At 46.8% G+C, this 16,674-nt stretch overlaps 1 protein-coding gene across 4 annotated transcripts in view; it reads left to right on the top strand.

The window, feature by feature from the left end:
• The window catches only part of myo7aa (myosin VIIAa), a 268,383-nt gene that overhangs the window by 1,740 nt on the left and 249,969 nt on the right, over positions 1–16,674 (top strand). Inside the window, exon 2 of one of the 4 annotated variants that reach the window (XM_069892098.1) lies at positions 10,057–10,122. The exons of the other annotated variants lie outside the window; for them this stretch is intronic. The gene's annotated coding sequence lies outside the window, so the exon portion shown is untranslated. The remainder of the gene's footprint in view (positions 1–10,056; positions 10,123–16,674) is intronic. 4 annotated transcript variants of the gene reach the window in all.

Genomic DNA, 16,674 nt, shown 5'->3' with positions numbered 1-16,674 from the left:
TTCATTCTCTGATGCTACAGGGAATAAAGTCCAGACCTCTTTGACCTTTCTCTGTAACTTGGTTCCTCAAGTCCCGGCAACATCCTAGTAAATGATTGCTCTCCATCTTACTGATACCTTTCCTGTAGTTAGTTGACCAAAAATGCACACAATACAGTACAACTCCGATTATCTAAAATCCTCAAATAACCGAAAACTTTAAAAAAATTCAGATAAATGAGGATATCCGAAACAAATCAGAAATCCTCATTTACCAAAGTGTCTTTTTTGGAGACTAACTGACCAGGAATCTTGGGCTCCTGACGGTGGCTAGCATTTTTCTTTTGGTGAGCATTTTAATGCTTTTAAATCCTTCCCTTGTTATTTGTTGCTGTTTTAAACGCTGTTACAAGTAATTTGCTGCTGCTACTGGGCTGTTTTCAGGGAAAAAAAATGACCAGTTCTCCGAAAAAACAAAACTGTTTATCCAAAATAGGCCTGGTTGCGACCGCTTCCTCGATAATCCGAGTTGTACGGTGCTCCAAATTGGCCTCACCGACAACTACACCATAACATCCAGCTGCTATGCTCAATACTTTGATTTAGAAAGGCCAATGTGCCAAAAGCTCTCTTGCACATGATCAATTTCCTGCTTATTTATGTATTTTTTAAAAAAAAACACCTTTAAATGTTATGAACACATCTGCTTTGATCACTGCTCCTCACAGCCCATTCTAGGCCCCCCACCCTGTTCGCTGTAATTTTTTTAAACATGCCCTACATCTGCTTTAAACTTTCCTCCTCTCACCTGGAATCCAAACCCTCTACTGTTTGCTTCTGTACCTTCTGCCCAAGGTTACATTATAACCATGAGGGGCATGTTTGGTGAATGGAGAAAAGGTCTCCACATCCCTCCCCTCCCCTCACCCAGGGTAGGGGCATCCAAAATTAGAGGGCATAATTTTAAGGTGAGAGGGGAAAAGATTTAAAAGGGACTTTAACGGAAGTCCGTAGAATGTGCTGTCAGTTGTGGGGCTGGGGCAATTAGAATGTTTAAAAGGCAGAGATTAGGAGGGATGTGGGTGTGAACACGGGTGGATGAGACTAACTTACTCAGCATGGACGAGATGAGCTGGGGAGAAAACAATTCTCACCTCTCCCTTTATCCTATCCAATTAACACCTTTGGTTGGTCTGGATTCCTCTCCCAGACAGAGCTGTTGTGAAGACACACATGTGCGCTGGGACGAACCAGCCGTGCTTGTTATGCGCGGTCAGCGGGGCAGCCGCGGCAAAAGTTGTCGGTGCACATCCATCTTTTCTGGTCCAGACTGGAAGTCGGCGTTGTGCGCTTGTGTCAGCATGACACAAGTGGCGGGACATACGGGCGGTCCGACTCTCGGCCTGAAAAGCAGGCGGGCGAGTTTTGAATAAACGTTCCGTTGTGATGCCCGAGCTATCAACCTGCGTCTCCAGTCTGTACAACTGCCCTCTCACAACTCGCTATGCTCTCTGTTCTGAGATTTCCTGTTTTTGTTTATTCTGCTTGTTCTTTGCTCATTCCTTGAAGAAGGCCTCAGACCAGAAACATTGGCAATACATCTCCTATGGGTGCTGAAAGGCCAGCTGAGTTCCTCCAGCATTTTGATGTGATTTTATTACAAACACAGCATCTGCAGACTTTCCTGTTTCATGTAGAGCTGGGGTGTCTGTTTCCATTCTGTTGATACACCCCAGATGAGATTTTGTTACCTCAGCCATGCTGGCAAATGGGCTTGGGCCAGATCGGCAACACAGTTAGCATGGAGGAGTTGGGCTGAAAGGCCTGTTTCTTTTTGAGCTGTCCTACTTGGAATCGCAGAACCTTCCTTTAGTCTGGATTGTGGGACTAGAGTGCAGTGATGCTGGGGGTAATTTGGGTGAATCCCCACCCCATAATGAAGCCGGCGAACCACAAGGGACAAACGATGAGGTGGATGCCTTTGTGGACCAGTTGGACTTCAAAGCATGTTATTGCTTCATACGTCTGTGCAGAACCTCAATGAGTAAAGGGAAAGGGTCCAATGGAAAACCCACATCAAAGAGCAAATGGCTTCTAGATCGCAGTCTGCAACCAATGACTGCAGCTGCCAGTAACACAAAATTGCAGCAATAAATTGGTCCCTGACAGGACACCGGGCGTCACTGCGTTGTACCAACCAGATGGGGCTGACGGAAGAGGATAATAGAACCCTTTCAGGTGGGAGGGGACGGAGACGAAGCACAAACTCCGAGCCGGGGACACAGCTGAGACTGGCAGCTGCAGCCACGAGTGGCTGGTTTCGAATGAGCTACGGAGAATCTAATCGTGCATTGACAGGCGAGTGCTATCGACTGAATGGGCGGTGGAGCCTGACAGATGCGCACGTGAGCATGTCAGAGAGAGCAGGTGCTCCATTGTGAGAGGGAATAGGTGAAGGAGCGGGACTTGAGGAGGTGAATGATGTTGTCTAAATGGTGAGAGATACCAGAGAGATCTGGTGTGTGGGTCAAATATCCAGTGTGCTGATGTTGCCATTTAATGGAAAAATTGCCAACAACATCATGAACTGAATTGAAAATTACAGTAAAGAAAGGGGGTAATAATGCAGAGGGCATGGGTGAAGGGTGAGAACATTTCGGGGTGGATTTTTTACACAGAGAGTGGTGGTATGAGCTGGACTATGAGGGCTCGATTTTCCAATTTAAGAAATATTTGGACAAAGACTTGGATGGAAAGGATAGGGACTGGATGCATGTTAGTGGCACGAGGCAGAATAAAATATTTCAGGACAGACTAGAAGGGCCGAAGGGTCTGTTTGCTGCAATGTTCTACGGTTCCAATAACTTTGTGCTGAGGATGTGTGTTGTGCTTGAAGTCAGTGGTGCCAATAGGGTTGGTGTCACCCAAGCATCGAGGAAACAGGTGTGTTTCCTTGACTGTCCGGGGCGGTGGTGGCACTGAACAGGGGAGTTGGCAGAGGGTGCTGGGGCGACGCTGAACGGGGGAGTTGGCGGGGGGTGTGGGGTTGGTGCCAAACGGGGAAGTTGTTGGAGGGGGTGTGGGGGCGGTGCTGAGCGGGTGGGGTGGGAGGGTGGTGGCAGCATTGAATGGGCGCTGAACGAGTGGTGGAGGCGGCTCTGACTGGAGCGCATTAGAAAATAAATTAACATCGAGTTTTAGCCTTGTAGGTATATTGATACCTGAAAGCTGGGCTTACGAAAAATTTATTTTTTCTTGAAGCACTGCATAAAATGTTATAGACAGTCATTTTGGTGTCACCCCCTTCTGATGGTGTCACCCAATGCAGTTCACACCCCCCCCCCCCCACTCCACCTAGTGACACCAGTGCTTGAAGTATAGGCTAGAAAAGGGAGTTGACATCAAAGATCAGGCTGCAGATGCCCTGTGGAAGGTTTTCCTTCCATTTCCTGGCCCTCTGGCCTGCCCCAGGAAATCCAGCCTAGTTCCTGGTGAAGCCAACAAAAACTTGCTGGAGGGCGCAGAGGAGATTTACAGGACCTTGCCAGATTAGAAAATGTGCTTTGTGAGGTAAGGTTTTAGCAGAGCTTGGGGCTTTTCTCTTTGGAGCCATTTTTAATCTCCATAATATGTACTCTGGACTGGGTCCATGGGTAGATGACTGTACAGTACGAAAAGTTAAAAATCAGTATGATAACGAAGACAAGGAATATATGCGCTTGTTGGTAGTTCCTGAAAGCTGGGAGTTAATAGAGGCCTACAAGGTTGAGAGTCATAGATAAGGTAGACAGTCAGCATGTTTTTCAAGTAGCAAACACTAGAAGACATCTGTATAAAGTGAAGGGAGGAAAGTTTCAGGAAGACATCAGGGGTAAGTTTTTAAAGGGGTTGTGAGTACCTGGAATGCCTTGGCACGGGTGGTGGTGGTGGAGGTTGGAACAATAGGGGCATTTAAGAGACTCTAGACAACTGGATGAAAGAAGGTTATGAGGTCGGACTTGCGGAGTTCCCCCAGCAGATGGTTGAGTTCTTTGCTGCTTCTGCAGCCTCTCATGTGTCCTCTGTTCTTGGTGGAGTTTGACCTAATCTAACTGTAGTTGTCTCATTCCTAAGGGGAGCCCTTCGCCAAGTCAAACCAAGATGGGAGGAAAGACAAACCACGGTTGGTTATAGCGGTTGGCGCAACGCTGTTGTGGCATCAGCATCCCGGGCTCTCTTATCTGTAATGAGTTTGTACGTCCACCCCAACGTCTGTGTGGGTTTCCTCCTGCAGTTCAAAACGTAACTGGCTTGCAGATCAATTGGGTGTTAAGAGGCGACACAGGCTGAGGGGGACTGCTACCGTGCTGTGTGTTTAATTATAAATACAGGACGAATGCTTTAGTAATGATAACTGACGTTGGATGTGGTGGGGGTGGGAATAGGACTGGATTCTTGCCCTAAAAATACAAACTTCATGGTGCTGAAGTTTGCTTTCTGCAGCATCTTTTCAAAATAGCAGGGCACCCCAAATTGTCATGGCCCATGAGGTGAAATCCCCCTCATAACGAAGGGGGATGTGTTACACAGCCTTGTCCAAAGGCTTTGTAGTGTTCTCTGCGCACACTGATACGCCTGGACCAATGGAAATTCTACCGGGGATGCATTGTCAAATCCAGCTATTAAATGTTTTAGTTGCATGAACAAATGAGCCAAAGAACAAAACCTAAATGTTCCCTTTTGTGTGGAGGCCGTCTAGATGTCGTGGCCCTGGGCTCAAATGTCGTTTTAATACAGTGCGATAGCCCTTCGGAGATCTGGATGTGGAGAGGGTGAGATGATGTCTTTCGTCTCGGTGTTGACATAACATCAGTCAGCTGCTCCGTACATGAAATTGGGCCCATTTGTTTTAATCGACGGAATGACGCTGGGGACCGCATTACATGACGCGGACTGCATTACATGTTGTGCACTTGCGCTGGGCTAGTCCCTGCTGAGCTTGTATCTGCCAAGCCTGAAGGTGAGCGCAATCAGTCTTGGTAATTTGACGCAAACTGGAACTCCTGACTGCCAACCACTTCAGTTCCTCTCGCCGTTCCCACGCAGACATGTCTACAATCAGGCTCGTCCACTGCCGTGGTGGGGTTAGATGTAAACTTGAAGAGCAATGTATTATTTTTTTCCCTGTTGTCATCTCATCCAACATTCGATTCTCTAAGTTTGGGTAAACCCACCCTGTCTCAGTTCCACTGTTTCTATATATCCTTTCTCTGCTTCTATTTTTTCAACTCCCACCCCCATGGTCTCCATCTACCTCTCCCATCTCCAGTATTCTCTCACCACTTGGTCCCTCCCTCTCCCACCCCCGATGATTCTCCATCTCCCTTCTCTATTTTTAGTTCCAATCTGACAGTGTTGACTGACCAGTTCTCTCCCCAAATGCTGTCTTTGCTTTTATTTGCTTCTTTAATAACTCAGTAATTGACCTCCTCTGGGCCTTATAAATGTGGGAAACTGCATCCAGTTCTCTGCACAGCAGTTGAGGAAAGGTGAAGGCTTTGGAAAGTGTGGAGGTGGAGATTTGCTGCAACAGATCTGGGATAATGTGGACAGAGGGGAGAAGCTTGAATGGGCATGGTCCAACTAGCAGTACTGGTGTCTTCTGCTCCAAAGGTCTACGTGTCAATGGACGGTTTGCATGTTGGCTCTGTCTCTCTGGTCTGGGGCTTTGGGTGGGTCTCTCTCTCTTCCCCCGACCCCCCCCAGATGGGTCTCTCTCTCTCTTCCCCCGACCCCTCTTGGGTGGGTCTCTCTCTCTCTTCCCCCGACCCCTCTTGGGTGGGCTCTCTCTCTCTTCCCCCATTATTCTGGGTGGGTCTCTCTCTTCTCCAACTCTCCTGGGTGGGCCTCTCTCTTCCTCCACCACCCCTCCCAAGTCTTGGGTGCGCTCTCTCTCTCTCTCTCTCTCTCTCTCTCTCTCCTCTCTCTCTCTCTCTCTCTCTCCTCTCTCTCTCTCTCTCTCTCTCTCTCTCACACACACATACACCCTCCCCACCTCGCTTGTCCTGGGTGGGACTTCCCTTTCTTCCCCACCCCTGGTCCTGGGTGAGTCTCTTTCTTTCCTCTTCCCCCCCCCCCTTTGCTGTCATGCATGGCTTTCTCTCTGTCGGTTTTCCCCGTGGGCTTCCATTCTCTCCCCTATCCCCTGCCTCTGTTCCACCATACTTTTTTTAATTTTCAAGAACTCTTTTGAAAGATGAATTTGGTTTCGGGCTGTGGATCTTGGCAACCCCTTGCAGAAAAGAATCTCCTCTTCTATCTCCCCTCCAGTTCACAAGTATTCATTAAATGAATAATAGTTCGATATAGACTAGATGGGCTGAAGAGCCTGTTCCATAGTTCTCTGGAAACTCAAAGACTTGTAAATTGTCCCTTATATTTAGGTAAAATCTGACGGCAACATAGAGGGAATAATTAACATAAATCTGACTTGGGAAGCACCAATGTTGATGGTTGGTGTGAATTCAGTGAGTGAAAGGGCCTTAGTGTCTCCCAGACCAGATGGAATTTGTCTCCTTGGACCAGAGGTTTGGAAAAGGTCTGACAGAAGTATTTAAAACTAAGAAGAATCTGGAAAGAAAGAAATTGGTGGAAGGGTTACCAGCAATGTGGACTGAGGCAGGTGGCAACTGTGCAGAACATGTGGCTGGGGGCAGGGAGGTGGGGGAAGGATTGAAGGCCAATTCAATTGTAGCATTTAAATGATCAGGTGAAAGAATTTTTCCAACCCCAGGGCTGTGGGTGGAACAAACTGCATTTGTTTTGCATAAAGTTGGTAAGATCTTGATGGGCTGAGTGGCGCACGTGCTGAGACAGCTCTGTCATTGATTCACAGAGGACGGGTCAAATTCTCGATAATCCTGGAAAGGAACTTGGACTTCCAGAGTGAACTTTTGTAGAGGACGGTCGTCGTGTGCTCTTGCTGAGTCAGAACACTGGGTGCTTTTGATGCTCCAGATCTACTGTGATGTGTGAAATGAAACCAGTGAGCCCAATATTGGGTCCACCAAGCAGCAAGGGCATCACTGCTTGGTCTGGGAACTTGTTCTGTTCGAGTCCTGCAAGAAAAATGTGGGGTTGCCATGATGGTAACAACCAGTTCGAAGGATCCAAGAAGCGAGTGCAGTTTAATCGCAAAGGATTTTTCTTAGTGCGGGCCGGTGGGCAGAGGTGGGGGTGGAAGTCACCACAGGGGTCGCTCTTGCGCTCACACAGACAGTTCACTGGCATTGGATGTTTCTGAGCAACTGATGCTAGTTAAGCCCACGATTAGAATGGGGTGCGGCCAGCGATCAGGACTGGGGTTCAAATCCCGCGCTGTCTACGTTCTCCCCATGTTTGCGTAGGATTTCCCCGGGCACTCAGATTTCCTCCCGCTGTTCAAGAAAACATTCGGCAGGAGTGGGGGTGGGGGGGTGGGGGGGTGGATGGTTGTAGGCCAATTGGGTGTATTTGGGCAGCGTGGGCTGAAAGGGCCTGTTACTGTGGTGTGTGTCTAAACTTTAAACAAAACTTTTAAAATAATAAAAAACCCCAATTCCCACAAATATTATGAAAAGAAGATGTAACCAGTACCCACTACCATCAGTAACCACAGGCTGTGCACTCAGGTTAATTGCAGGTATATTACAATAATAGATGTGTTACAACAGTCTTTCTAAAACATGTACCATTACATTCTCCACACCTTACAATTGTATCTCCAGCACTCCTCACCACCTGGAGTGGAGCTAGGGTTCATTCCGCGGGGGGAAAAAGAGGAAGAGCTGCTTCACGTGTGGGGCTTCGTACGGGGCCAGCTCGGGCATGCCTGAATGAGGCAAGGTGTGCTCACCTGTGGGTGGGCTAGGCCTTGATTGGCAGGTGAGGTGACTTCTGACTAGACTTCTCCCCAATGGGGTGGGGGGGGGGGGGTGGGAACCACATGACCCTCCTAGTTTCTTATGCAGTGGAGAAATTCTAGAAAGTTGGTTATTAGACTGGCACAACACTGTGGGGAGAAAGGTGTGTGCTGTAGATTTTTATGTTCTATATTAAACACTGTTTGGACCATCACTCATCTAACCTCCCCTCTATCCATGCCATCTGCTATTCTCAATGCCTCCGGAAGGCCACTGATATACACAAAGACCTGTCCCACCTTGGTCACACAGTTGTCTCCTTTACCCCCATCCCCATCCAGCAGAGATGCACATTTAAAATTGGCCTCCAGATTATAAGACTGCTTCTTCCCTGCTGTGAGAACATAGAACATCACAATATAGGCCCTTTGGCCCACAATATTGTGCTGACCAGTGTAAACCTACTTGCCAATCTAACCATAACCCTCTATTTTTCTTGTATCCACGTCCCCCTCTCTCCTTTCAGAGCCAAAATCAAATCTCACCTTTCCTCTGGTCAGATCCAATTCACAACTTCGGTTTATTGGTTTGGACACCTTCCCCCTTCCATTCTTTCACCTTTCCCTCTCAGTCTTTATTCAGTCTTTCTGCTTGTACCCTGATGAAGGGCTCAGGCCCAAGATGCGTGCAATATATCTTTACCTCCTATGGATGCTACGAGACCAGCTGAGCTCCTCCAGCATTTCCGCGTGTTTTTACAAAGGAAACTGGGCGGGTTTGTGGGGGTTGGGTCTTATTCCAATTTTCATGTGCGAACCTTTTGATCAAAACTGACAATGGGTGGGAGGGAGAGAAGAAAATGAGACTGCTCTGTGATGTAGCGTTGGAGACACCTTTATTGTGATGTACTAATACAGTAATCATACATGAATATTCTCCAGCTGTAGAAGCACACTGGCATTGCCCAGCACGTCCATCAACAAGAGAGAGATGCAAAAGAGAATCCCTTGAGAGCACTCACATTCCACTTTAAGTATTCCCTATGCCATCGGTGTTCTGTGATTAGTAAGGAATTGCTTAAGGTGGGATGTGGGTGGAAAGAAAAAGTTTGAAGACCACTGTTTTAATCGTCCCTCGTGGACTTGTTATGTGCATGGTTTCATAACTCCAAAGGAAATGGGCCAATGACAATTTTTCTCAAGCAAAATATTTTAGTAACAATTGAGTCTAGAGCAGTGGTTCCCAACCTTCCCTTCCCACTCACATCCCACCTTACTAATCACAGAGCACCGATGGCATAGGGTTTACTTAAAGTGGGATGTGAGTGGAAAGAAAAAGGTTGAGAACCACTAGGTTAGAGAGGCATGGAGTGTCCGTGGATTCGGCTCCAGCATTCCTATAGTTGCACAGACTCCTGTTCGGTCCATCGGCAACCCAAGCTTCAGGTCCAAGCCTCCGATACGATGTGGAACCTTTCAACGCCCGAGGCCCTTCTTGTCCTCGGCACCCCTCTGTAATTTTGCTTCTGGCCTCTCCTGCTGCCTGTGGAGTTTGCATAGTCTCCCCATGGAAGGGTTGGGTTTCACTGCCGTGCTCAGCTTTCCTCCCACGTCCCGAAGGTGATAGGCTAATTAACTGTAGAGTTACCAGTCACCTCCACTTTGAGGGGTAAAAGCTGGGGGAAGTTGGTAGAAGAATAGCAATGGGACTGGTGTTACTGGGGAGGTGAAGATCATCCTAATCTCAGTGGACTGAAGGATCAGATGATAGCAAATGCGTGCTGGAGAAGGCCATTCAGCCCTTTGAGCCTGCACCAACATTCAATATGATCACGGCTGATCACGTGACTTCAATATCCCCTGACACAAGGTAGCAAAAGCCAAAGTGTCATGCAGAATTGTGAAATTACTGAAATCTTTTTGAAAAATGGTTAAACTCTGTGGGACGTGGGAGTGGAATTAGGCCATTTGGCCCATCGAGTCTGGCCTGCCATTCCATCAAGGCTGCTCCTTTTCAACCCCATTCCATTGTAACATTTAATGCGAGGGGTGCTGGACAAAGTGGCGACTTTCTGTCTGTCATATGGTAGACAAAAATTAAAGAATTTCATGTATGTTTACATTCTAAATGTAGAATTCCATGCCGATAATGGAACCTTTACCTTTTGAATAACAACCTGCCTTCATGTGTCTTAAAGCTACCGAACGACATGGTCTCCACCGCTGCCCGCTGCAATGAATGCCCCAGATTCGTCCTCCTCTGGGTAAAGAAATTCCTCCTCCTTTCTGTTCTCAAAGAACATTTTTATATTCTAAAGCAGTGCCCTCCACTACCCCCCCCCCCCCCCACCCGCCCGCCCACCATGGGTAACGTCCTCCCCCCTCTGCCAGGCCTTTCGGTATTCGATAGTGTTCAGTGAGATTGCCAAGGGTTGAGCCTCAACATGAGGTGTACTTTCTTTGTGTGGAACGATACTCAAGATATCGGCCAGATGGAAAACTGAGGAGATGTGCAAGGGGGAAGCTGACATTGGGAAACTGACGTAAGGCTAGGGCAGTGTGATTTGTGTACATCTTGATTGGGTTATAGGTCAGAGGCACTGGACCGTAAAATGAACAGTGTACCTTTGTTTAAAAGAGGTCAAGAAGGTCCATTTTGGTGATTATAAACCAGCTGGTCTCTGCCATTCATCAGTTATGTGTAAAATGGTTGAAGTCTTCAAAAAGGAATCAGGTTGATTTAAAAGCTTGTTATCTCACCACCATTAACAACAATTGCCTCATCGGGATATTAAATAAGTGCTGTATGATGTGCATCAGGAGTTTTTTTTCTCTCAAAGCAAAGATGCTGCACAATAACAGGCCCTTCCGCCCACAAGCCCGTGCTGCCCAGATACACTCATGTGACCAATTAACCTACTAACCCTTTGCGTCTTTGGAATCTTGGAGGAAACCTGGGCACTCCAAACAAACCCAAAGAGACATGGGGTGAACATTCAAGATTTCTACATTGTCATGTCATAGTACAGAATATTTTGCTTATTACACAAAATCGCCTTCTGTCTGCCCTAAAGAGTCACCATTAGTGTGGCCGACACCCCTTACAGTTGGAAAGAAAGAGAAGCAAAAGGGAGTCCCTTCAGAGATGCTGAGTGCCTGTGGATTCGCCTCCCGCAGCCACCCAGACTCCTGTTCGATCCATCGGCCGCCCGAGCTCCAGATCCAAACCTCCAACACAATCAGGAAGCCTTCAGCAGCCGAAGCCCTTCTTGCCCTCAACCTTCAGCAGCCGAAGCCCTTCTTGCCCTCAACACCCTCTGGAATCCCAGCCCTGACTGCAAGTATCCCTCAGTGGATGAGCCCCTCACTGGTCTGTCACCATCCTGTCGGGTCATCTCCTCATGGCAGTGGGGCGGGGGGGGGGGGTTCTTAATTCTGGTGTCCTGCTCCAGTCCACTGCTTCCTGGAAGTCTGCAACCCTTGTGGCAGCTGTTGATCACCGGCACTGCCATCCTGGGCACAGACCCGTGGTTAAGTAGACTTCTTGCAGACAGCGGCGGATTTGAACCAGGGCAGCTTGCACTGAAATAGCGATGCTGTAACCTTTTTTTTAATGAGGGCTACTTCCTGATGGGCAATGCAGTGAAGGAGCCAGATGGAAATATTTGATACTTGTTGCGGGGCTGTTCACCCTTGGTCCTATCTGTTTGTTGAACACATTGTACATTATATTATTGTTTATCACCCATTTTACGGAATAAAATGGGGCTGGGTGGGAATTGGCAAGGAGAGACATAGGCTCTGTGCAAGGACCTCGTGTTCTTGGTACTTTTGTGAGACTTGTCTCGCAAATATTTTTTATAAATTAAGTTGAGTGTTTTTGCTATTTCAACAAAATAGGATGAGAGTGACTTTGAACATGGGACATAGAAATCTATAGCACAGTACAGGCCATTCGGCCCACAGTGTTGTGCTGATATAACAACCAATTTGAACAGCTGCTGAGAATTTCCTTACTGCAAAACCCCCCCCCCCCAACATTTTCCTCCATTCCGTGTACCTTCTTCTTTGGCTTGGCTTCGCGGACGAAGATTTATGGAGGGGTAAATGTCCACGTCAGCTGCAGGCTCGTTTGTGGCTGACAAGTCCGATGCGGGACAGGCAGACACGATTGCAGCGGTTGCAAGGGAAAATTGGTTGGTTGGGGTTGGGTGTTGGGTTTTTCCTCCTTTGTTTTTTGTCAGTGAGGTGGGCTCTGCGGTCTTCTTCAAAGGAGGTTGCTGCCCGCCGAACTGTGAGGCGCCAAGATGCACGGTTTGAGGCGTTAACAGCCCACTGGCGGTGGTCAATGTGGCAGGCACCAAGAGATTTCTTTAGGCAGTCCTTGTACCTCTTCTTTGGTGCACCTCTGGCTCGGTGGCCAGTGGAGAGCTCGCCATAGAACACGATCTTGGGAAGGCGATGGTCCTCCATTCTGGAGACGTGACCTTCCCAGCGCAGTTGGATCTTCAGCAGCGTGGATTCGATGCTGTCGGCCTCTGCTGTCTCGAGTACTTCGATGTTGGTGATGAAGTCACTCCAATGAATGTTGAGGATGGAGCGGAGACAACGCTGGTGGAAGCGTTCTAGGAGCCGTAGGTGATGCCGGTAGAGGACCCATGATTCGGAGCCGAACAGGAGTGTGGGTATGACAACGGCTCTGTATACGCTAATCTTTGTGAGGTTTTTCAGTTGGTTGTTTTTCCAGACTCTTTTGTGTAGTCTTCCAAAGGCGCTATTTGCCTTGGCGAGTCTGTTGTCTATCTCGTTGTCGATCCTTGCATCCGATGAAATGGTGCAGCCGAGATAGGTAAACTGGTTGACCGTTTTGAGTTCAGTGTGCCCGATGGAGATGTGGGGGGGCCGGTACCTAATAGTCTCTTAAAAGAACCTTATACCTGCCTCCACCACTGTTGCCAACAGAGCATTTCATGCACCCATCTGTGTGAAGAACTTGCCCCCTCCACCCCTTGTACTTGCAACAGATTTGTGTAACCTTTAATTTTAAACTATATTTCTTTCATGTCTTAGGAAAGTATAGTCAAAATATTGTATCTGCATTCTTAGTAGAGAGCTGTGGGTTGTTTACAGGGTCACAACACATTTATAGACAACCTTTGTTTTCTGAGAAGAGTGTTCATTCTCTGAGTCTAAGTGTCTTGGACAGACCGAGCTAATGGGTTTCAAGTGGGTCTTAACCATTCAAGAACTGCTGAAGGAATCCATCTGTTTTTAATTAAAGCCAATTAAGCCTCTTGTACAGAAAGAAGGAGGTCAGAGGTTGTTATGGATATGGAGTGGTTTTGAAAGAGGAACAGAATTTTGGTAGAAATAAAACTGATTGTCATGTGGTTTCCAAGAATTGACGATGTAACTGTCACATGATTTGGAGAAATGTGTTACCGACTTCAGACATTTTGTTTTCAGGTTTTGGAAAAGTTCAGTTTGGAGTTGACAGAAGTCAAAACCCCTGTGGCACACTGATTGAAACCTTGTGAAAGACAGGACTGAGTTACAGTAACTAGAATTGATGCTTTTGTTGTGTGTTACTCTTGGGGGGGGGAAAAGGGAACACAGAATCAATGGTTTAACCCTTGTCTAGTTTGTGAATTTATTGTGGATGAAAATAGCCACATTGTAGGTAAATAAATAACGTCTAAAAGCATTTTATAATTATTTCTGAATTGAGAATTTAAGACCTTCAATCAAGACTAAAATGATGCTGAACTTTTAAAGATGGACTTTTCAGAGTGGGACTTTAATTATACATACACACAGGCATTTACATTTGTGCATAGTGGAGTTAATTTTAGAGTTACATTTAGAGATAAGAAAGAATATTGTTAGTAGTTGAATTATTTTGAATTGTTCATTGTCTGGTGAATTTTCCATTGCAGTTCCTGTGTTCGTGCTAACAAAGTCCCTTTGGTCCCAAAAATAATTATATGGGTTATTAGTTCACAATGCAGCACCTTAGGACTCCGCCCCTTCGTGTTAGCCATTACAACACTGGGGGGGAAAAGCCTCTGACCATCCACATGATCCATGCATCTTATCACCTTGTACACCTCTATCAGCTCACCCCTCATTCTCCGTCACTCCAAGGAGAAAGGAACACGTTCGCTCAACCTGTCCTCCTAAGGCCTTCTCTCCAATTCAGGTAGCGACCTTGTAAGTCTCCTCTGCACCCTCTCTACAGCATCCACATCCTTCCTGTAGTGAGGTGACTAGAACTACCTCGTGGCTCTTGAACTCGATCCCACAGTTAACGAGGGCCAACGCACCATATGCCTCCTTAACAGACCTATAATCCTGTGCAGTAGCTCTGAGTTTCCTTTGGACATGGGTCCCAAGACACGATTATTTTTTTCCCCCGCTCCAATTGTGAGGGCATTGATAGGGTGAAGAGTTGGGAATCTTTTCCCCAGGGTAGTAGCATAACATACTGGAAGGTAAAGGGAAGAGAGTTTATGGGTGACGCGGGAAGCAAACGTATTGCACTGTCAGTTTATTTACATTTCTTACTCTTTTCTATTTCTCTTTTGTATACGTATCTTTTTTTCTTCAATACAGTTACTTTAAGTAGAAATTCTGACTGGCCTGCAAGAAAAGGAATCTCTGACACATCTTGTTCAAGTTCAAATTTATTGTCAAAGTATTTTCCCGTGGTAGTGGAGTCGAGGACAAGAGGGCGCAACTTTGGGATTGAAGGGCACCCATTTAAGATGGATGCGGAGGTATTCCTTTGGCCAGAGGGTGGTGAACCTCTGGAATTTGCTACCACGGGTGGCTGTGGAGGCCAGGTCATTGGGTGCATTTAAGGCAGAGATTGATAGGCCTCTGAATAGTCAGGATATCAAAAGAAAGCAGGGGAATGGGGCTGTTTGGGAGAATAGATCAGCTCATGATGGAACAGCAGAGTGGTCTCAGCAAATGGGCCAACTTCTGCTCCTATCTCATGGCCTTTTAGAACAGCAGAGTCTTTTTTAGTTCACAAGACAAAGGCACAGAAGCAGGCCACTAGGTCCATCGTGTCTGTTCTGTAAATCTACATTAAGCTACTCTACACTAGTTCCAATTTCTGGTCTTTTTTCTATATCCCTTGATGCCCTCACTAATGAGATTTTTGTCTATTTCTTGTTTAAATACTCCCAGCGATCTGGCTTCCACTGCTGCATGCGGTAGTGAGTTCTGCAGATCCACGACCCTCGGCACAGATGTGGGCTGAAGGGCCTGGTCCTGGGCTGTACTGTTCCATGCTCATCAGGATCTGAATCTCATTACCAGTGCATTTATTAGCCAATCCTTGATGCCTCCGAACTGGTGGACACAGGATGAAGTCGGACACATGGAGGGAGGGGTGGATTAAGGGTGTAAGGTTTCTCCCCTGCCAGATGTTTAATGAAATGCATGGTCTTTTTGTGTCATTTTCGTAGTCCAAGGCTGTTTTTAAATTCCAGATTTATTTAGTTACTGAAATTTAAATTCCAATGGTCCATTCACTTTGAGATCATTGGGTTAAAAGCCTGAAAATAAGCATTGAGACGTTTAAGTAAAAAGCGAATGCCAAGAAGTTTCCATTCGACCAGCACTTTAAAAAGGGGGCTGGTCAGACTAACTCTTGCCTTTTTCCCATCTGAAGCCTGGTAGTGAAGAGTTCCAGTTTATTGTCACGTGCACCAATTGCAGTGGTAGTTGGCCTTGAGCAGTCCAGATGGGCATCTTGTGTCTAGTACAGCAGTCAAAGGGAGGTACGGTACGGTACAAAGGCAACATCCTGGCTTGTAGGAAGAAAAAAATCTCGGGGTCATAGGCGATATCTTGCATGCATTCTGAAAACAAATCGAACTTAATTTTACTTTTGTGAGGTTCATTGAGGAGTCTGATAATGGCAAGAAATAAATGCTCCTTGAATCTGTTGCCATGTGATCTCGTGCACGTGAATCATTTCCCTGATTTCAGGGGGCTGGTGTGAAGAGTGTGGCAGGGGTGGGATGAATTTTTTTTTTAAATGTTGGCCACTTTTCTAAGGCGGTGGGTGGTACAGATGGAGGGGAAGAGAGGGGATCATCTGAGCCGTATTCTAACCCCCTTTAGACAAAGCTAGCTCAAAGATTTACCAGCTCCTTTCACAGTTTTTCAAGCCCATTGCTCTGGCTAGGCAGAGAAATGTTTCAGCTTCGAAAACATCTCCCTAGTAAATGGGTCTGACATTCTCCACAGCTCCTTGGAGAATCACCACTGTGGATTCGATGAGTTAATCAAATGTGAAAGAAAGGCCATGTGAATAACAAGGCCTTGTGTTTCAAAGCCAGCACCCAGCTACATCAAAATTCCTGTCATGAATGCAGCCTCTGTCCGAGCATCTTCTGTTCATGTGGACACGTGAACATAATTGTTCTTGGTGAATCTCCAGTTTTAAAATAACACGCTTTGCTTCCACTCACTCATTGCTGATCTATAGTGTGGAGAGTGTGCTTTGTTTCTGCAGAAGGACCTCCCATTCCAATTCTTTGGGCGGCCTTCGTGTCTCCAAGCTGCTTGCAGCCTGTCTTTCAAAGTGTGCTCGCTGTTGAAATAAGCCATAAGACCAGAAGCAATAGAAGCAGAATTAGGTCACTCGGCCCATCAAGTCTGCTCCATCATTCGTATCATAGCTGAATTCCATTCTCCTGCCTTTCCTCATATTCTTTGACCTTGCTGAGGAAGAATCTATCAACCTTTGCTTTAAGTCTCCCAATGACTTTGGCGCCTCATCCGCCTGTGGTAACAAATTC

The sequence above is a fragment of the Narcine bancroftii genome, chromosome 7, assembly GCF_036971445.1.
Source record: "Narcine bancroftii isolate sNarBan1 chromosome 7, sNarBan1.hap1, whole genome shotgun sequence".
NCBI lineage: Eukaryota > Metazoa > Chordata > Chondrichthyes > Torpediniformes > Narcinidae > Narcine > Narcine bancroftii.
This window is presented reverse-complemented; position numbering and strand designations above follow the sequence as displayed.